Below are 23108 nucleotides of genomic sequence, written 5' to 3'. Positions count from 1 at the left end.
AAGTCAGAGGTAAAATGCCTTGCTGTGCTCTCTCTAGTGTTATCTCTGTTTTCTGTGCTCCATAGAGATTTTGCCACTCACCTGGTGCTCTGCAGCATACTTTTACAGTCATTCTGACAGAAACATAGTTGTTTGTTGTTTTGGTCTCCAGACAACTCTATTCAGCCATCTTGCTCCTCCCTCCAGATAGCAAGCCCCAGTTCTAAATTTTGAATTTATCTAGAGTGCACAACTTCCACTGAAGGATTAAGTACTGCTTCAAAACTTTATGATTTCATTATTCAGATAATATCCATTTCATTTTGGGTAGTTTAAGTTACATGGAAATTTGTATTTTGTGGTCAAACTTTCAGTCTCTGCTATGTCCCAAGAACAAAGCAGGGCCTGTTGCACAAGTAGAAAATACTTATTTTCAGGAAAAGGCATAGTTTTGCTCTGCACTGGGTAAACAGCAAGCACCATGATTTTCTGATTGGGGCTTGCCAGAAAATCCCTAGAGCATCTAAAATACCCCAAATGTTTGAACACTATTTAACCATCTGGGTTATAAATACCAAGTGGCAAAGCAGCCTGCTCCTGCAAACTAGAACAGCTGCAGATCTTTATTTTACTCTTGGCACCATTTATAACTTGCAACATTATCAATTATTTGATCAATCAGAGCAGTACACACATAGGAGTTATGTTTCCTCTACAGGTGAAAGAGTCTCACAAAAATGTGCCCTTTTCTTAATGCTAGGTAGTCTAATATTTTAAGTGATCTGTTATTTATTTTATTTTATTGTAGTAAGATGTATATAATATAAAATTTGTCATCTTAACCACTTAAAGTGTATATATTAGTCCGTTTTGTGTTGCTGAAACAGAATACCTGAAACTGGGTGGTTTATAAAGAAGATGAAATTTATTACATACAGTTTCTGAGGTTGGGAAGTCCAAAGTTCATCTGATGGTGGTGACAGTGACTCAGGGGTCTCACATTGCAAGATGGTGGAAAGAAGGAGAGAGAGACGGAGACAGAGACAGAGACAGAATCTCCTCTTCTTTTAAAGCCCTTGGAAACATGCCCCTGATCACCAGTTTTAATCCATTCACTATCGCATGGTCGTACAATCCAATCACCTCTTTAAGGCTTCACCTTTCAATTACTGTAATAGGATTTCCCAACCTGTTAACAGTTATGGTAGGGGCTAAGTTTCTAATACATAAAACTTGGGGGACACAATTCAAGTTCCAGTGAGATTTGGAGGGGACATAATTCAATCCATTCATTTCATCCCTAAAGTCTTGATACGTTTGAACTCAAAAGTCCAATGTTCCATCTGTAAAATCAAACAAGTTGTATACGTCCAAGATACAATGGTGGGGCAAACATAAATAGGGTATATATTCCCATTCAAAAAGGGAGAAATAGGCCAAAAGAAAGAGGTAACAGGTGCCAAACAAGTCTGAAACCCAGCAGATCAGGTATTAAATCTTAAAGCTGGCGAATCAGGTACCTTGACTCCACGTTTAACATCCTCTGCACACTGTTGCAAGGGTCAGGTCCCTAAGTTCTTGGGCAGCTCCACTCCTGTGTCTTTCCTGATCGTAGGCCAAACCTCAGTTCTCTCAGGCTGTCATTCCACTCTGGTAGCTCCACAGTTCTGGGGTCTCCATAGTGGTCCTGCTGTCACAACTCCAGTAGGCATGGTACTGTTGGGGTTTCTCTGCTACAGCTCTGACCCCACATTTCCACTCGGAATTGCTCTAGTGAAGGCTGTCTGTGGTGAATCTGCCCCTGCGACAGATCTCTTCTGGGCCCCCAGACTTTTCCATAGATCCTTTGAATTCGCAGTGGAGGCTTCCAAGCCTTCACAGATCTGGCATTCTGAGAGCCTACAGACCTAACACCATATGGATGTCACCAAGGCTTCTGGCTTGTATTTTCCAAGGCTGTGGGTCCAGCCACACCTGCAGCCAATTTATCTATGGGTGGAGCAGCCAAAGCAGCTAGGGTGCTGGTGCTGGAATCAGCTTCCTGAGGTGGCCCTGGGCAGTGAGCTTATGGGGAATGCCTCAGGCCTTTTCCCCAAGATCATTCTGTCTCCCTAGGTCTTTGGGCCAGAAATGGAAGAGTTGGCCCCAGAGGCTTCTGCAATGCCTTCAAATCTTTTTTCTCCTTCTCTTGATAATATCTTTCCTTTGTATTAATCTTCTTAGCTAATGGTTGCTGGGCTGCCCCATTGCATGCTCTCTGCTTCTCTACCACATGACCAGGCTGCAAATTTTCCAAATCTTTATGCTCTGCTTCTCTCTTAAATTCTGGCTTTACATCATGCCTTTGTCACCATAACGCAGCGTAGGCAGTTGCAAGTCGCTATGCAGCTTCCTTAAAGCTTTGCTGCTTAGAAATTTCTTCCATCAGCTGCTCTGGTTCACAACTCCTAAGTTCCAACTTCCACAAAGTCCTAGGGCATGGACACAATGCAGCCAAGTTCCCTACCCATTCATAGCAAGGATGATCTTTGCCACAGTTTCCAATAAATTCCTTCTTTTCGTCTCTGAGACCTCCTTACAATGGTCTTTACAGTCTATATTTCTATCAGTATTCCGCTCACCACCAAGTAACTGGTCTCCAAGACAGTCCAAACATTTCCTTGTCTTTTTGTCTTCTTCTGAGTCCTTCAAACTCCTCCAACCTTTGCCCATTACGCAGTTCCAAAGCTGCTTCCACATCTTCAGGTATCTATATAGCAACACCTCACTCCTCAGTACCAATTTTCTGTATTAGTCCGTTTTGTGTTGCTAAAACAGAATACCTGAAACTGGGTGATCTGAAAGAAAATGAAACTTATTGCTCACAGTTTCTGAGGTTGGGAAGTCCAAAGTTCATCTGGTGGTGGCGACAGTGATGAAGGGGTCTCACATTGCAAGATGGTGGAAGCAGAGAGAGAAAGACAGACTCTCCTCTTCTTTTTAAGTTCTCAGAACCACACCCCTGACCACCATTTTTAATCCACTCACTATCACACCGTCCTACAATCCAATCACCTCTTTAAGGCTTTACCTTTCAATTACCGTAATAGGGTTTCCCACCCTGTTAACAGTCACAGTGGGGGTTAAGTTTCTAATGCATAAAACTTGGAAGACACAATCCAAGTTTCAGTGAGTTTTGGGGGACAAATTCAATCCACTACAGTGTACAACCCAGTGACATCAATTATATTCACAATGTTCTGCAACAATCATTACTATTTTCAAAACATTTTCATCATTCCAAATGGAAACTCAGTAGTCATTAAGAAACCACTCTCCACACCCCTTTTCTCCTAGCTGCTGATAACCTCTAATCTACCTTCTGTTTGTATGAATTTGCCTATTCTAGATATTTCATAATGGTTGAATTATATCATACTTGTCCTTTTGTGCCTGCTTTTTTTTTTTTCCAGTTATTCAAATATTTATTTATTTATTTATTTTTTAAATTTTATTTTGTCGATATACATTGTGGTTGATTATTGTTTCCCCTTACCAAAACCTCCCTCCCTCCTCCCTCTCCTCCCTCCCCTCCAACAATGTCCTTTCTGTTGCTTGTTGTATCAACTTCAAGTAATTGTAGTTGTTATATCTTCTTCCCCCCCCTCCGGTTTTTGTGTGTGTGTGTGTGTGTGTGTGTGTGTGTGTGTGTGTGTGTGTGTGTGTGTGTGTGTGTGTGAATTTATATATTAATTTTTAGCTCCCACCAATAAGTGAGAACATGTGGTATTTCTCTTTCTGTGCCTGACTTGTTTCACTTAATATAATTCTCTCAAGGTCCATCCATGTTGTTGCAAATGGCAGTATTTCATTCGTTTTTATAGCTGAGTAGTATTCCATTGTGTAGATGTACCACATTTTCCATATCCACTCATCCGATGATGGACATTTGGGCTGGTTCCAACTCTTGGCTATTGTAAAGAGTGCTGCAATGAACATTGGGGAACAGGTATACCTTCGACTTGATGATTTCCATTCCTCTGGGTATATTCCCAGCAGTGGGATAGCTGGGTCATATGGTAGATCTATGCAATTGTTTGAGGAACCTCCATACCATTTTCCATAGAGGCTGCACCATTTTGCAGTCCCACCAACAATGTATGAGAGTTCCTTTTTCTCCGCAGCCTCGCCAGCCTGCTTTATTTCATTTAGCATAATTTTTGAAGATTCATTCATGTTACAGCATGCATCAGAACTTCACTCATTTTTATGGCTGAATAATATTTCTTTGTACGCATATACCTCATTTTGTTTATCCATTCATCTTTTGATGAACACTTGAGTTGCTTCCATCTTTTAACTGTTGTGAATAATGCTGCAGTGAACATTGTAATACAAGTATCTGTTTGATTCCCAGCTTCCTCTTATTTTGGTTATATACCTATCCTAGAAGTGAAATTTCTGGGTCACATTTTAATCATATATTTAACTTTTTGAGGCACTTCCAAACTGTTATCCACAGTGGCCACACCATTTTACATTCCTACTAACTAACGATGCATAAGAGTTCTGATTTCTCCACATCCTTGAAAGAACTTGTTATTTTTCATTTTTGTTTTAAATTGTAGACATCCTAGTATGTGTAAAGGGATATATGATTGTAGTTTTGATTTACATTTCCCTAGTGACTAATGAGCATCTTTTCATGTGCTTATTGGCTATTTGCATATATCTTTTGGAAAAATGTCTGTTAAAATCCTTTGTGCATTTGTGATGAATTGTCTTTTTTGTTACTGAGTCATAGTTCTTCTACATTCTAAAGTCTTATCAAATATATGACATATAAATATTTTCTCCTATTCTGTAGGTTACTTTAAATTTTCTTGATAATGTCCCTTTGTGTAAACATTTTTAAAATAAACTACCTATTTTTCTTTTGTTTGCACTTTTGCTGTCATATCTAAGAATCTATTGTCAAATCCAACAGCATAAGGATTTACCCCTATATTTCCTTCTAATAGTTTTATGGTTTATCTCATATTTACTGTTGTCCCACTTTGGGGCAATTTTCCTATGTAGTATAAGGTAGAAGTCCAACTTCATTCTCTTACATGTGGAAATCCAGTGGTCCCAGCACTTTGTTAAAGAGATTATTCTTTTCTGATTGATGTCTTGGGGACCTTGTTGAAAATCAATTGGTCATAGATGTGTTCATTTATTTCTGGACTCTTCTGTGTCATTGTCCATAGTCTATCCCTTATACCAGTACTACAATGTTTTGATTACTGTAGCTTTGTAGTTAATTTTGAAATTTAGAAATGTAAATCCTCTATCTTTTTTCTTGTTTTTCCATATTGCTTTGCCTGTTCTGTGCAGCTTGCATTGTATGAATTTGATGGTCAATTTTTTCATTTCTGGAAAAAAGCCTGGTGGCATTTTGATAGGGATCACATTGCCTCTGTAGATCATTTTGGGTAGTAGTAACATCTTCCCAATATTTAACCTTCCAATCCATGAACAGGGATTAATATCTTTCAATTTATGTCTTCAAAATATTTCTGAAAAAAAATAGTTTTAAATGTACACATTTTTCACTTCCTTGGTTAAATTTATTCTTAAGAATTTTAATCTTTTTGATGTTCTTGTAAATGGAATTTTCTTAATTACCTTTTTGAAATTTTCATTGCTCGCATATAGAAACACAACTGGATTTTATTTGTTGCTGTTTACCTTAAAGCCCTCAACTTTGCTAAATTCATTTATAAGCTCTAACAGCTTTCTTGAGGCTCCTTTAGGATGTTCTCTATGTACGGTCATGTCATCTGTGGATATAGATAGTTTCACTATTTCTATTTAGATGTCTTTTATTTCTTTTCCTTGCCTAATAACTCTGGCTAAAATTTCTGGTACAAAATTGAATAATGGTGGTGAAAGTAGGCATCCTTTATTAATTTATGACTTAGGAGGAAAGTTTTCAGTCTTTATCTATTGAGAATGATGATAGTTGTGTTTATCCATAAATGCCCTTTATCAACTTGAGAAAGTCCCCTTTATCTTTAGTTTTCTGAGCATTTTTATCATGAAGCGGTACTGGATTTTGTCAAATGCCTTCTCTGCATCAATTGAGATGATCATTTTTTCCCCTACTTTGATTAATATGGTGTATTACATTGAATGATTTTTTTTTTAATGTGGAACCATCCTTGTATTTCTTGGATAAATGCTGTTTGTTCATGGTGTGTAACCCTTTCACTATGCTGTTGAATTTAGTTTGCTAGTATTCTGATGAGGATTTTTGCTTCTATATTTAAAAAGGGTGTTGGTCTATAATTTTCTTTTCCTGTGATGTCTGACTTTGGTGTCAGGGTAATTCTGGCCTTATTGAATAAGGGATTGTTCCCTCCTCTTCTATTTTTTAGAATAATTTCACAGGGATTGGTGGTAATTCATTTTGAAGCAATCTGGTCCTGAACTTTTTTTTTTTTTGGTTGTTTTTTTTTTGTTTGTTTGTTTTTTGATGGGTAGTAAAGTTATTGGATCACTAATCAAAAGTGGTGCAGTAACTTTACAACTTATAGGTGTGTTGAGACTTTTCTGGTTTTTTTTCTGAGTCGGGTAATTTGTGATTCTAGGAATTTGTCCATTTCATCTGGTATATAATTTGTTGATGCAAAACTGTTCATAATATTCTCTTGTAATCTTTTCTTATTTCTGTAAGGACAATAGTGATTTCCATAGTTTAATATCTCATTTTAGTTACTTGTGCTTTCTCTTTTTTTCTTTCTGTTAATTGAGCAATTGTCAGTTTTGTTGATCTTTTCAGTAAACCAACTTGTTGTTTCATTGACACTCTATTTCTTAAATTTTCTATTTTATTATCTCTGATCTTTATTATTGCCTTCCTTTATTGAGCTTAGCATTTAACTTTCTTTTTCTAGTTTCTCAAGATGCAAAGTTAGAAAATTAATTTGAAATTTTTATTCTACATTCAAGTAGGTGTTTATAGCTATAAATTTCTATCTGAGCAATGCTGTATTGCATCCCATATGTTTAGGCATACTGTATTTTCATTAATCTCTAAGCATTTTTTAAGTTTCCTTGTGATTTCTTCTTGACTCATTGATTAAGGGTGTACCAGTTAATTTCCACATATCCATGAATTTTCCAGTTATCTCTCCATTATTGATTTCTAGTCTTATTACATTGATGTTCTAGAGAATACTCTGTATAAGTTCAATGTTTTTATATTTATTGAGACTTGTTTTGTATTCTAGCATATCATCTTTGTATTCTAGCATAACATAGAAAATGTTCCACGTACAATTGAGGAGAAAGTATATTCTGCTGTTATTGAGTGAATTGTTCTGTCTTTTAGGTCTAGTATATTTACAGTGTGGTTTAAGTTCTCTATTTCCTTATTCATTTTCTGTCTATTGCTGAAAATATTGAAGTCTCTATTATCATAGAACAATTTCTCCTTTCAATTCTGTCAGTGTTTGTATTACATATTTTGTGGGTCTGTTTGGGGTACATATGTTCATAATTGTTAGGCTCCTTGATGAATTGATCCTTTTGTCAATAGCTAATGCCCTTCTTTGTGTCTTGTGACACTTTTTGACGCAAAGTCTCTTGTCTGTGATATTAGTAGAATCACACTAGCTTTCTTGGTTACTATTTGCATAGAATATCTTATTCTATACTTTCACCTTCAACCTATTCGTGTCTTTAGATCTAAAATGAATCTCTTATAGACAGCATACTATTGAATTACGTTTTATTTTTTAACTTGCTAACCATTTTTGCCTTTTGACTGGAGAGTTTAATCTATTCACATTTCAAGTGATTACTGATAAGAAAGGACTTGCTTCTGCCATCTTTTATTTTTTCTCTATAACATAACTATTTGGCCATTTCCCCTGCATAACTGCCATTCTTTGTGTTTAATTGTTTTTTTGGGGGGGGGGTAGGGAATCATTTTGGGTTTCTTCTCATTTCCTTATGTGTACATTTTTATTACCATACAGACTAAGTTGGTTTCAAATTAGGTTCAGTATTATACAAAACTTGCTCCAATAAAGCTACATCTCCTTTTTTCTATTGTCTCAAATTACATCTTTGCATATTGTTTGATCGATAGCATATAATTATTATTTTTATGCATTTGTGTTTTAAATCACGTAGAAAATAAAAAGTGGAGTTACAAACAAAAAATACAATAATACTAGCTATTATATTTGCCCATGTAGTTATTTTCACTGAAGGATATTATATATATATATATATATATATATATATATATATATATATATATATAATATCATATACATATACATATACACACACATCTTTGAATTACTGTCTAGTTTCCTTTTACTTCAAATAAAGGCACTACTTTAGCATTTCTTGTTGGTCAGGTCTAGTGGTAATAGAATCTTTCACCTTTTGCTTAACTGTGAGTATCTTAATTTCTCCCATTTTGTAAGACTGTTTTGCCTGATATAGCATTTGTGATTGATGTTTTATTGCTTTGCTTTTCTTCTTTAAGCACTTTAACTATTTTATCACACTGCCATCAGTCCTCCATGGTTTTTGATGTAAAATGAGCCATTAATCTTATTGATAGTAACTTGTAAGTGATGAGTTGCTTCTCTCATGCTGCTTTCAAATTTTCTCTGTGTATTTCAACAGTCTGGTTATAATGTGTCACCATGTAATTCATTATAAATTTATCCTACTAGGGGTTTGCTGAGCTGCTTGGATGTGTAGATTTATGTTTTCATTTTTGTTTTTAATCAAATCTGGCAAGCTTTTTATCTATTATTTTTTCAAATATTCTTTTTCTTTCTTTTTCCTTTTCTTTTTCTATAACTCCCATAATGAGTGTATGTTGGTTCACTTGAAAATGAACCATGGGTACCTTAGGTTTTGTTTACTCTTATTTATTTCTTCTTCTTCTTCAGACTTAAAAAAAAAAAAAAAAAACTATCCGAGTCTTCTAGAATTAGCTCTGTATTGAAGTACTCCTTCAACCCTTTTCAGGTATTTTCTGATCATGTATATTGCCTTGGGCATGTGAGTGACATACTAAATTCCCAAATATACATGGAACATTTAATGTCCTAAGTTCCCAAAGGGACTTTCTTTTCAGTTTTTTCTACCTAACTTTAGGCTATCTACAGTATGTCTCAACTGCATTATTTTGCCCGATGACTGCTATTTTTGTTTTTTATTTGCCTTACAATCTTTTTAGGGAATGCCCACCACTTTTTCTGCCCTGGGTGGTTTCCAAATTAGGTGAGTCAGAGAACAGTATCTTGCATAAATTTCGGGGTATTCCCCAGACAGATTAGAACAGAAAAACACACTAATTTACAAATAAAGTCTGCTTTTCTCCCTTCAGAGCCCGGGACCAGGGTTCCATGCTAGGAATATGGGCTATCTTCAAGATTACTCCTGAGCCAGAGAGGAGGTGGGGTAAGAGCAATTAAAAAATGATAGAGGCATTTCTATCCTTTTCGAGTTGTCACTTTCTTGATTCATCATTTGCTTGATTGTTGTAAACTTTTGATTATATTCTAAGGTTTTGACAAAGTTGGTTTTAGCAGTTTCTACTTGTTTTGTGGTGTTTCTGTGGAGACACAGGAGCTTGCAGTGCCTGTTCTTCCATTTTGCTGATGTTATTCTGCTTGTTATTTTTGATAACTATTTCAACATGCTGTAAATATTAGAGTTCAGAACCTTTATAGCCTAAATGACAAGTTCCTGAAGTTATTTTGGGTTTATTTCTTTCTGGCATCACTAAATCTTATCAACTTATATAGGATATTTTTGTTATTTTCTGCTAACTAGGTACAATTGGCCTGATGGCATAAATACACTGAGTCTTGAATGGTGTCTTGCAGAATAGGAAATTGGTCAAGATCACAGTATATTAGATTATGACAGAAGACTGGATTGTTAACAGACTCTAGGAATGTATATATAAGGAAAAAGTAAATAGCCTATGATTTTTTTTGTTTTGTTTTGTTATTTGGCATAGATAACAATCATTTCCAAAATATTAGCTGCACCACATTTTCTGGGTCTGTACTTATTTTCTCCAGTAAAAAACAGAAAATAAAAATAAATAAAATTACAGCTACAATTAAAGTCAGCAACTGATTAGGTTTAAAACTGTACTTCAAAAGTCATCTATCTTCTACACAGAGAAAATATTTGAATTATACAGAAGGCAATGAAAGTCACCACTCTTGGAATATTTAATGTATTTGGTAGTGGTATTAATACTTGTGATTTTTCTAAAGACTCACTATTGCATTTTATTTATTACTTTGATAGAGGACAATAGTTTCACCTACTTCAACTTGGCCACTGAAAACTTAGTAGCTATCAACCCATAACTCAGAGAAGAATGTGGATATTTTGCAATATGCTGATATGTATGTACCCATATCTATTCAAGTCCTAGAATAATAATCACAGAGTATATTAAAAAGTCACTGAGCTGATTATGAGTTGGGCTGGGAAAAACTCCAATTATCACAATTATGATCTCTGTAAATTTGCATATTATTCCCTTCCCTTAGTGTACAATTATCCAACTAGTAGCTACAGGTCACTGTTTAAAAGCCTAGAGAGATATTTATGGTATTTATTAAAGAATTCTAAGGATATCCCTTTAGAAAAACCTCCTCTTTATTAAGGAGTTTTGAATCTGCTCGCAGTCTTAGTTCTAGAAATTTGTTTAAATTCCATGACCTACTTTTGGGGTAGAGGAATGATCTATTCCTAATGCTTCAAGAATTTCTTTATTTTAAAAAACTTGATCACAGATCAAATAAGTTTTTAGACAGCTACCAATATTTTTCAGTCCTAGGAAGACCATTGGCATATTTAGCATCACAAAACACTCCACAGATCCCATAATCTTGGTTACTTCAGATCCACTACCCAATGTAATTACCAGGTGTACTATGTCTCCAGTGTTTGAAAGCTATGATTTACCTGCCTCTACTTTGGGACACCATTATTGCTAACTGCAGAAGACAACCACTACAAAGCATTTTAATGATGCTAGAGATCTCAATATTATGTATCATAAAATTTTGGAGAAAAGAATATCCTCTACATAAAAATTTTGCCCACCCTTTCTCTCCATTATATTATACTCTAAATTATAGAAAGGAAATTCAGGCATCAGAATTTTACTTCATGTAGAATTTTATTACATTTCTAACAGGAATAGTGTTCTATATAAAAACTTATTCTACATCTGTCCTAACAAAGTATAAAACCAAGCCCCAATAAGATACACTGAAGAAAAAAGTTTGAAGATTTTCTTAATTAGAAGGGCTTGGGAAATGTCTCTGGCTTTTCACAGATTGTGTTAAGGGAAAAAAGTGTGAAACAAAGCCTACATACGTTGACCATAATTAGCAAGAAATTAGCCTAGTTGCAAAGTTTAAAAGTCCCCGTGATAAACCCTATTTTTCTGACACCAGTTGCGAATTCAGGGATCCCCAATATCACTCTCAGTTTCAATAATTCAATAGAGGGGCTTACAGATCTTAGAAAACCCATAATACTCATAGATATAGCTTATTACAGTCAAATGAAATAGATTAAAATTGGCAGACAGAAGAAGCATGTAGAAGAGGGTTTTTGAAACACTAAGGCATGGAACTTCCAGTTATCCTCTCTCAGGTGTTCCATGTGAATAATGCCTGCTTCTTGCAAGCATTCCAATCAGTGAAACTCCCCCGAGTACTGGTTGCCAACATTTTCCCCGGTGCTAGATCATGGAGACATGATTGAATGCCATATAACTGACTTAAATCTTAATCCCCTTCGGCAGTCACTCTTACCTGACAGGACTTTCTAAGACCTTAAAAGTTATCTCCCAGGAGTTAAAAAGCAAAGACCAAACCTCTGTTTTGGCAAGGTCAATCCTTCACTGCACAGTGATACAAACAAAAAACAACCCTAATCAAGGGCAATAACAGAATCTAGAATTTACATAATGTATTGTTTATAATTTCTAACATTTAGTCAAATTTGCAAGTCATATAAAACTAGTAAACACTGATGAAATGAAAAGGACACAAAGAAATGGAAAGACATCCATGTCAATGGCTTGGAAGAATTAATATTGTGAAGATTATCATACTACCAACAGTGATCTACAGATTCAATGGTTCCTATCAAAATATCAATGGCATTCTTCACAGAAATAGAAAAATTACTAAAGTTTGTATGAAACTATAGAAGAACTAGAATAGTCATAGAAATCCTGAGCAAAAAGAACAAAACTGGAGGTATCACACTACCTGACTTCAAAATATGCTACAAAGCTATAGTAATCAAATCAGCACAGTACTGGCATAAAAACAGACAGCCAAATGGAACAGAAGAGAACAAAGAAATAAAGCCATGTATTTATAGCCAACTGATTTTTGATAAAGACACCAAAAGTATTCACTGGGGAAAAAACAATCTCTTCAACAAACAGTGCTGGGAAAACTGGAGAGCCAAATGCGGAAGAATGAAATTAGACCCCTATCTCTCACCATATACAAAAATCAACTCAAAATGAATTAAAGACTTAAATGTAGAATCTGAAACCATGAAAGTATTGTAAAAAAAAAAAATAATAGAGAAAATGCTTCACAACATTGGGCTGGGTTAAGTCTTTATGAAGAGGACCTCAAAAGCACAGGTAACAAAAGCAAAAACAGACAAATGGGATTATATCAGATTTAAAAACTTCTGTACTGCGAAAACAAATGACAGAGTGAAGAACCAACATGCAGAATGAGAGAAAATATTTCCAAACTATACATCTGACAAGGGATTAATATCCAGAATACACAAGAAACTCAAATAATTTAGTAGAAAGAAAACAAATAATCTGATCAAAAAATAAAATCCACAATGAGATGTCATCTCACTCCAGTTAAAATGGCTGTCATAAAAACTAGAAAATAACAACTGCTAGTGAGGATACGGAGGAAAGGAAACTCTTATACACTGTAGGTGGAAATGTAAATTATACCTGTTATGGAAAACAGTCTGGAGGTTCTTCAAAAAACTAGAAATAGAACTATTAATGATTCAGCAATCCCACTACTGGTTATATATCCAAGAGAAAGAAAATCAATATATCGAAGAGATATTTGCACTCCCATGTTTATTGCAGCACTATTCACAATAGCCAAGATATGGAATCAACCTGTGTCCATTAACAACTGAATGGATAAAGAAAAAGTGCTATATATACACAGTGAAATGCTATGCAGCTATAAAAAAGATTTTAAAAATCTGTCATTTTTAGCAACATGGGTGAGCTTAAAGGACATTCTGTTAAGGAAAGTAAGCCAGGAACAGAAAGAGAAATACTGCACGCTCTCACTCATATGTGGAATCTACAAAATCTAGTAACGTAGGAGTAGAGAATAGAATGGTGGTTACCAGAGGCTGGAAAGGATAGGGAAAGAGAGAGGATAGTGAGAGGTTTGTTAACAAATACAAAAGTACAGCTAGGTAGAAGGAATAATATCTAGTGTTCTACAGCACTGTAGGGTGACTATAATTAACAACAATTTATTGTATAGTTCAATCAGCTAGAAGAGAAAAATTTGAATGTTTCCAATGCAAAGAAATGCTAAATATTTGAGGTAATGAAAAAAAAATCAGTGACTGCCAGGATTTTAGGGGATGAGTAAGGGATAGAGGGGGGAATGAATAGATGGATCACAGAGGATTTCTAGGGCAGCAAAACTGTTCTGCATAATACTGTAATGGTTAATATATGACATTATGTGTTAGGCAAAATCCATTGAACTGTACATTGCAAAGAGAGAACCCTAATATAAAATTAACAATAATATATATTGAGTCATAATTGTAACAAATGTACTACAGTAATGTAACATGTCAATAATAGGAGAACGTGTAAATGTGGGTGGGGGCAGGGTATGGGAACTATCTGTATGTTCTGCTCAATTTCTCTGTTAAGCTAAAATTGCCATAAAATAAAAAAGGAAATATATCTGCAAAGATTATAAAGTTGGGATCACAAAAAAATTATTATATCATGTTCACTTTGGTGCTCAAACTTAACATAAAGAGGAAATTTAACTACAGGGTACATCAAGTATAGATTTAAGTATTATTTTTATAACATGATGTACTCAACAATTATAAAAGTGAATTTATTTTTATGCTTTACTTTCAGTTAATAACAGAAACAAGTTTTCATTTGCTATTTGTAAATATTTCTTCACAATTAAAAACTATGGGCAAAAATATGCTTTTTTCTGATTAAATAAAAAATCTAACTGGCAATAATTATTATTTTTCTATTTATTATTAGATTTTGTAGGGCTAGAGATGTCATGTACTATGCAAATTCTTTTTTTGATTAGATAAATCTGATTTACACAGGTAGAAAAACTGATCTTGGTGAATTATCATGTTCACATGCCTTATTCATTTGTCTTATTTTAATGTTAGTGCTCATCTTGTTTCCTGTGAGAATATAACTCGAATTAAAATTACATATGGGTCCAGAAAGTAACTATGTCACTGTTTGGTAGAGGTCAATTCTTACAGCCCATTTACTATGTGGCAGTAAGAGGGAATAAAAGATATTTAGAGAAGACTGCTTTGTCCAACAACTGATGTGTGGGCAGTGCACAACTGATCCAGGCAATATTCCTGCTAAACTAATTTTGGTTGAAATATTTCTCGTTATTTATTAGATGATAGAGGATGTTGCTTTTATTTCAGCTCAGATAAAAAGAGGTAATACATCCAAACACTCTCAAAGAATGGAAAGAGATCAAATGTTAAGATGAGAGCTTCACGTTTTAGTGGTAGACTAGATATTTGGAATGGTATTCTGCTTTCAGATGGAGTCCTTCAAAAATTGGAAAACAGGAACAGCACACAGAAAAAAAAAACTGCTGAAGCAAACACTTCTTTACTATTCAATATGATCACTCTCATATCCTCTTTCCTTTATTACGTAAGTAGAATGGAAATCATCAAATAAATTCCTGGAGTAAATGTGGGCATGTTTTATACTGTTCATTGTTATCATCATTGGCACCAAAATCATCATAATCATCATCATTATTATGGTTCTCATCATTCTACTTTATTTATTTCATCAGATCATCATTATTATGGTTCTCATCAGTCTACTTTAAAAATATATACAATTTTGGCTGATTAGCTCAGTTGGTTAGAGCTTGATGCTGGTAACACCAAGGTCTGGGTTTCAATTTCTATACAGACCAGAAAAAAAAAAATGAATTTATAGCATTTTTGAATATAGTAAATTATTTCACATACATTAATATTTGATATGATAAACAAAACAATAATTATAATTTATCTTATAGATGAATATAGTTAATGTTTTGTAGCTGTGCCATTTTATGAGATAAATTACTATTGTCAAATTATGTGGGTCTACCATGGCTCATAAATGTGGAAGAACATTTACTAATGACAGGGGGGCATGCCTGTTTTCAAAATTAATATTTCAAATGTCTTACCTATTTATACCTTTCCACAAATTTTGATCTTCTTTCTCATTTACGCAAACATTATCCTTTGTATTTGAGAATAATTGTCAGGACCTCCATGTGACTGAAGTTTCACATGCTGTCCGTGAATGAAACCTCTGATTCATCCTGCAGAAAAATGTATTTTCATTGTAACAAGAGACAGTTAAGTGGTGCTTTGCCTTCACTGTCCAGCTGGATTCTTGTTTAGATTCAACCCCAACTCTCAATGATTTATCTGTTAATCTTTGTTTCTTTTATTCTTTTGCAAGTAGGGGCTCTCATGAAGCCTGATACTGAAGAGGATATAATTTATTATTTTTTTTTCTGAAATTTTTATCTAGTATATTTTCTTGTTCTGTTACATTGTTCTGTTGTAATAAGACTTATGGTCTATATGTCTAATTTTCCATTCGTTGTTTTATTGTTTAATATTCCTTTTTGAAATAGTTGTGCTTTTACTTTTATTAGTCTGCTTTCTTCTGTATTGATTTTTCTTTCTTCTTTTTATGTTCATTTACTATTCTCCATCAGTACAGGTTGAGGGCAACTGATGCCATATTTTATAATCATAAGTGCTTTTGAATTCTTCTTTTTTGTCAAAAAATAAATATTTTCTAAGGACATCTGAAATTTCTTCAGGTAATGTTAATAATGGTCCCTCGTACTTACTGACAGCTTATTATATTCCAGATTTGATGCCAATCATTTTATAGGCAATTTTTCACTTAACTGTTAAAAAGTTTTACAAAATATTACCATAGACCTTTAAAGAAGAGAAAACAGCCTAGCATGTATTATAAGCAGTGCCAATTTTTCTTTTTTTATCGAAACATAATTGATTATACATATTTGTAGAGTGCAGAGTTGAATATCAATACCTGTGTAAATGTGTGATGATCAGGTCATAATTAGCATATTTATCATTGCAAAACATAATCATTTCTTTGTGTGGAGGACATCTGATCTCCTCTCTTCTAGTCATTTGATATCATGTAGTAAATTATTGTTACCTGTAGGTGCCCAGCTCTCCATACATTAATAGAACTTATTTTTCCCAACTAGCTGTTTTGTGTCAATTAACCCATTTCTTGGTATCCCCTCTCCCAGCTCCAGAAACCACAGTTTTGATCTCTCCTTCTGAAAGTTCAATATATCATTATGAGTGCTCTTTCCTTTCTCTCTTTTTCTTTTTTTGCCCACACTTATCAGTGAAGACATACAGTTTTTCTACTTTCTGTGCCTGGCTTTCTTTCACTTAACATAATTTTCTCCAAGCTCATCCATGCTGCTGCAAATGACAATTTTATGGCTTGGTAACATTCCACTGTGTATCTATCTATCTATCTATATATATACCACATTTTCCTCATCCAGTTATCTGTCAATGGAAATTTAGGTCGGTTCCATATCTTGGATATTGTAAATGGAGCTATGATAACTATGGGAGTGGAGGTATCTCATCAACATGATGATTTCCATTCCTTTGGGTATGTACCCAGTAGTGGGATTGCTTGATGGTCCAGCAGTTCTATCTGTAGTTGTTTGAGGAACCTCCACACGGTTTTCCATAATCACTATACTAATTTACAATCTACCAACGGTGTAGAAGGGTTCCCCTTTCTCTTCATCCTCACTAGGATTTGTTATTTTCTTTTTGATAATAGCCCATCTAACTGGGCTGAGATGATATTTTAACGTAGTTTTGATTTCCATTTTTCTGATGATTAGTGAGGTTGAGCATTTTTTCATGTACCTGTTGGCCAGCCGTATGTCTTCTTTTGGAAAATGTCAATGTGTTTCCTTTGACTGTTCTTTAATTGAATTGTTTATTTTATTAAGTTGAGTTCCTTGATATTCTGGATTTTAATCCCTTCTCACATTTATAGTTTGCAAATATTTTCTCTCATTGTGCAGGTTGTGTTTTCACTCTGTTGATTGTTTCCTTTGCTGTGCAAAAGCTTTTTGGCTTGATATAATTCCATTTGTTTATTTTTTCTTTTGTTGCCTATCCTTTTGAAGTTTTATTCGTAAAGTCTTTGCCCAGTCCTACATCCAGAAGTGTTTCCCCAGTATTTCCTTCTAGGAGTTTTATAGTTTCAGGTCTTATATTTAAGTCTTTATTCCATTTTGACTTGATTTTGGTATACGGTGAGAAGTAAGATCTAGTTTCATTCTTATACATATGTGTATCCAGTTTTCTCAGCATCGTTTATTGGCAAAGCTGTCCTTTCCCCAATGTATGTTCTTGGCACCTTTGTCAAAGATCAGTTGGCTATAAGTAAGTGGATTTATTTCTGGGTTCTTTATTCTGTCCTGATCCATGTGTCCGGTTTTATGCCAGTATCATGCTGATAGTTTTTTACTATAGCTTTCTTCATATGTTGTTTTGTTTACTGTAGCTTTGAAGCCAGGTGATGTAATTACTCCAGCTCTACTTTGCTTTCTACTCAGGATAGTTTTGGTTATTTGGAATTTCTCATTCTCTATGAATGTTAGGATTGCTTTTTCTATTTCTGTGAAGAATGCAATTGTTATTTTGATGGGGATTTTATTGAATCTGTAGATTGCTTTGTGTAGTATGGACATTTTCAGAACATTAATTCTTCCAATCTGTGAACATGAAATGTCTTTCCATCTTTTGGTGTCCTCTATAATTTCTTTTATAGTTCTCACTGTAGAAGTGTTTTACTTTCTTTGTTAAATTAATTCCTAAGTATTTTACTTTTTTGCTACCTAGTGTAAACGGGCTTCTTTCTTGATTTCTTTTTCTGCTAGTTCATAATAGGAGTATAAAAACACCACTGATTTTTGTTTATTGATTTTGTATCCTGAAACTTTATTGAAATCATTTATCAGCTCTAGGCATTTTTTTTTTTTTTTGGTGTGGGGGGCTTTAGGTTTTTCTATATATTGGATCATGTTATCTGCAAACAGGGACAATTTGACTTCATCTTTTACAATCTAGATGCCCTTTATTTCTTTCACTTGCCTGGAGAAAAGCTTGAAGGTTTCCCCCCATTCAAGATGATTATATGGATTTTGTCCTTGATTTTACTGATGTGCTATATCACATTTATTGATTTGCATATGTTGGACCATCCTTGCATCCCAGGGGTGAATCCCACTTGGTCATGGTGCATAATCTTCTTAATATGTTGTTGAATTCTGTTTGCTGATATTTTCTTGAGAATTTTTGCATCTGTGTTTATCAGGATATTGGCTTGTAGTTTTCTTTTTGTTGTTGTCTTTGTCTGATTTTGTTATCAGGGTGATGCTGGCCTCATAGTATGAGCTTGGAAGAATGCCTCTGTTTCAATTTTTTTGAGTAATTTGAAAAGGATGCTATTAATTCTCCTTTCAAGTTTTCATAAAATTCAGCAGTGAAGCCATCTGGTTCTGGGCTTTTTTTTTCTTGGGAGACTCATGATTACTGCCTCAATATTGCTGCTTGTATTAGTCTGTTCAGGTTTTCTGTTTCTTTTTGGCTCAGTCTTGGTTGTTTGTATGTGTCCAAAAATTTATGTATTTCCTTTCAGATTTTCAAATTTGTTAGTATATGATTATTCATAATAGTCTCTAATGATTCTTTATGCTTCTGTGGTATTGGTAGTAATGTCTCCATTTTCATTGCTGATTTTTGTTATGTGGGTCTTCTCTTTTCTTTTCTTTTTTTTTTTTAGTTAGTTTGGCCAATGGCTTGTCTATTTTGTTTGTCCTCTCAAAAAACAATTTTTTGGTTCCTGACCTTTTCTTTCTTTTTGGTCTTTATTACATTTGCTTCTGCTCTAATCATCATTATTTTCTTCCATCTACTAATTTTGGGATTGGATTATTCTTGTTTTTCTAGTTATTTGAGGTATAACATTAGGTTGTTTATTTGAAATCTTTATATTCTTTTGATGCAAACTTTTATTGCAATAAACTTCCCCCTTTTTTCAGCTTTTGCAGTATCCCATAGGTGTTGGCATGATGTGCCTTTATTTTCATATGTTTCTACAGTTTTTTTAAAAATTTTCTATTTAATTTCTTCATTCAGAAGCATTGAAGTACCCAGTAATATATAACAAATATTATTAGACCTAAAGAAGGATATAGTCCCCAATACAATTTTGGATAGATCATATAAGTAAGAAATTAGCAGAAAAACACAGAATTTAAGCTACACTGTAGACCAAATGGACTTCACAGGCATCTTCAGCACATTGAATATTCTCCAGTATAGACCACATGTTAGGTCACAAATCAAGTCTCAATACATTTTAAAATTTTTTTCAAATACATTTTTAGACCACAAAGGAATCATGTAGAAATCAATAACAAAGGAAATCCTGGAAACTACAGATGCACTGAAATTAAACAATATGCTCCTGAATGACTGATAGTACTATTTTTTCAGCAAATTCTGTTTTGTTTCATTTTTTAAATTCTGAACACAAATGAATACTATGTTACCTAACATTCCTTATAGTTTTTAGGCATATGACTGGATTCAAGCAATAAGATGTGAGCAGGAGTAATAAATGCCATTTTAATGTCAAGTTGTAAGTTTCTAAGGGTGATATTTTTATGTTTCTTTTTCTTCTGCAATGACCTCAAAGGCCACATCATTGTTATGGCAATGCCATTAAGGGAAAAAAAAGCCTGAATCTCTAAGCTATCATTTGGAAAAGAGCTGCCTTATCAACATGTAAGAGAAATAAAAGTTAATTCCATTAAGCTGCTGAATTTTTGAGTAAATGTATTACATCCATTCTGACTATGACTGAAGAGTCCAGCTGCAGACAAATGTCATACCTAAAACTGTTGATGACAGACCATATTCAGTTACAAAGGCTGTGCCTCCCAAGCCTTATGGAGGAAAGCTACTGTCCCCACACCAGATATGGCGGACAGGTAGTGCATTACAACTTTTGGGAGGGAGTTGCAGTCAAGACCCCATCCATCTGGGCCAGCCATGCTCACACAAACACACATTTGTATTCTTCAGGCATCTCCATTTAGAGATTCGTTATCTGGGGAGGAGATACATTAGCTTAGGCATTTTTCAAGCATCTCTGTGGAGACCTCCTGTATTAGTCCATTTATCTTATAATGAAATACCTGGAACTGTGTAATTTATAAAGAAACGATATTTATTGCTTACAGTTTTGGAAGCTGGGAAGTCCAAAGTCCAGGGAACACATCTGGTGAGGGTCTCCCTTTGTGGCTTCTGCAACACAGCATATCCCACTGTAAGATAGCAGAAGCAGAGAGAGAAAGACTCACATGCTCTCCTTTTAAAGCCCTCAGAAACATGACCATCATTAAACCATCAACTTAATCACTTCTTCAAGGCCCCTCCATTCAATTACTATAATAGGATTTCCCAACCTCTTAACGCTGTCACAGTGGGGACCGAGCTTCCAACACATTAAATATGGGGAGGACACAATTCAATCCACTGCAGTCCACCCCTGGCCCCCCAAAACTCATGTCCTTTTCACAAATACATTCATTTCATCCCCAAAGTTTTGAATTGTTTCAACTTAAAAAGTCTAAAGTCACAGTGAAATCAAAACAAGTTATCTACTTCCAAGATACAATGGTGGGACAAACAAAGCGTTGTATTCCAAATCGAAAAGGAAGAAATAGGCCAAAAGAAAGGGGTAACAAGTCTCAAACAAGTCCAAAACCCAGCAGGGAAGGCATTAACTCTCAAAGCTGGTATACCTTGGCTCCATGCCTGACATCCTCTGCATGCTGGGGTTGGGTCCACAAGTCCTTGGGCAGCTTCATTTCCATGGCTTTCCCAGTCTAAGGCCATGCTTCAGCTCTCAAGGCTGGCATTGCACGCTGGTAGCTTCACAATTCTGGGGTTTCCACGATAGTCCTACTCCCACAGTTCTACTAGGCATGGCCTTGGTCAGGTTTTCTGCTGCAACTCCAACCCCACACTTCCTCTTTGTACTGATCTAGCAAAGGCTCTATGCATGCACTGAATTCACCTCTGTAACAGATTTCTTCCTGAGCCCCCAGGCTTTTCCATACATCCTTTGAAATTGGGGTGGAGGCTCACAAGTCTCCACAGCTATGTCATTCTGCAAGCCTGCAGACCTAACACAATGTGGATGCCACCAAGTCTTCCAGTTTGTGTTTTCCAAAGCTGTGGGTCCAGCCACACCTGGGGCCAATTTAGTCAGGCCAAAGCAACTGGGGTGCTGATGTGGGGAGCAGCATCCCAAAGTGGCCCTCGGCAGTGAGCCTGTGGATGGTGCCTCAGGCCTATTTCCCAAGACCATTCTCTCTCCCTAGGCCTCTGGGCCTGTAATGGAAGAGACAGCCTCCAAGATCTCTGAAATGCCTTCAAAGTCTTTTTTTCCCTTCTCTTGTTAATCCATTTGTTCTGTACTAATATCCTTAGCAAACAATCTCTGGGCTACACCATGGAATTATTCTCCTGAAAATGCTCTCTGCTTTTCTACCGCATGGCCACACTAAAAAGTTTCCAAATCTTTGTGCTCTCCTTTTAATTCTGGATTTATGTCATGCCATTGCTGCCATAATTCAGCATAGGCTGCTGCAAGTAGCCATGTAGCTTCCTGAATGCTTTGCTATTTAGAAATTTCTTCTTCCAAATGCTGTGGTTCAGCATCTTTAAATTCTACATTCCATAATACTTTTCGGCATGAACAGAATGCAGCCAGGTTCCTTGCCATTTCATATCAAGGGTGATCTTTGCTCCTCATTTCTGAGACTTCCTTAGAAGAGTCTTTACAGTCCATAAGCATTCTGTCCACCACCATTTAACCAGTCTCTAAAACATTTTAAACCTTCCCTGGTTTTCTTGTCTTCTAAACTTCCACCAGCAACTAGGGTTTTTCTAGTCTGTTCCTTCAAATTCTTCCAGCTCTGTTCAACACCTAGGTTCCAAAGCTGCTTCCACATTTTCAAGTATTTCTTATAAGAAACACCTCACTTCTCTGGTACTGATTTTCTGTATTAGTCCATTTCTGTTGATTATAACAGAATGTGTGGAACTGGGTGATTTATAAGAAAGTGAAACAATGTTTACTGCTTACAGTTTCAGAGGCTGGGAAGTCCAAAGTCCAGAGAACACTTCTGGTGAGGGTCTTTCTTGGTGGTGGCTTCAGTGACACAGTGTATCACATTACAAAATGGTAGAAGAAGAGAGAGATACTACCACATGCTGTACTTTTAAAGCCCTCAGAACCAAGCCCATGACAACTATTAAACCATCAAATAATCACCTCTTCAAGGCCCAACCTGTCAGTTATCATAATAGCATTTCCCACCTTCTTAACACTGTCACAGTGGGAACCAAGCCTCCAACACATTAAACTTTGAGGGGACACAATTCAATCCATTGCACCTCCTTATCAAAAGGCTTTAAATAAAAACCTCTCCATTCTAAGTACCTGTCTCCACTCCTAGATTTTCCACTTTTCCCTCACCTTAAACCAATAAAGAAGCCTCTTTTTCAGGGCTCCCATGCATTGAGACAATTCTCCACATCCGTGGTCATCCACCTGACCCTTACCAGGTGCTGTTCTCTGGGGAAAAATGGAACACTAGAAAAAG

Source organism: Cynocephalus volans, chromosome 4 (genome assembly GCF_027409185.1).
Source record: "Cynocephalus volans isolate mCynVol1 chromosome 4, mCynVol1.pri, whole genome shotgun sequence".
In the NCBI taxonomy this organism is placed as follows: Eukaryota; Metazoa; Chordata; class Mammalia; order Dermoptera; family Cynocephalidae; genus Cynocephalus; species Cynocephalus volans.
The sequence above is the reverse complement of the archived record's forward strand: the minus strand, read 5'-3'. Positions refer to the sequence as shown.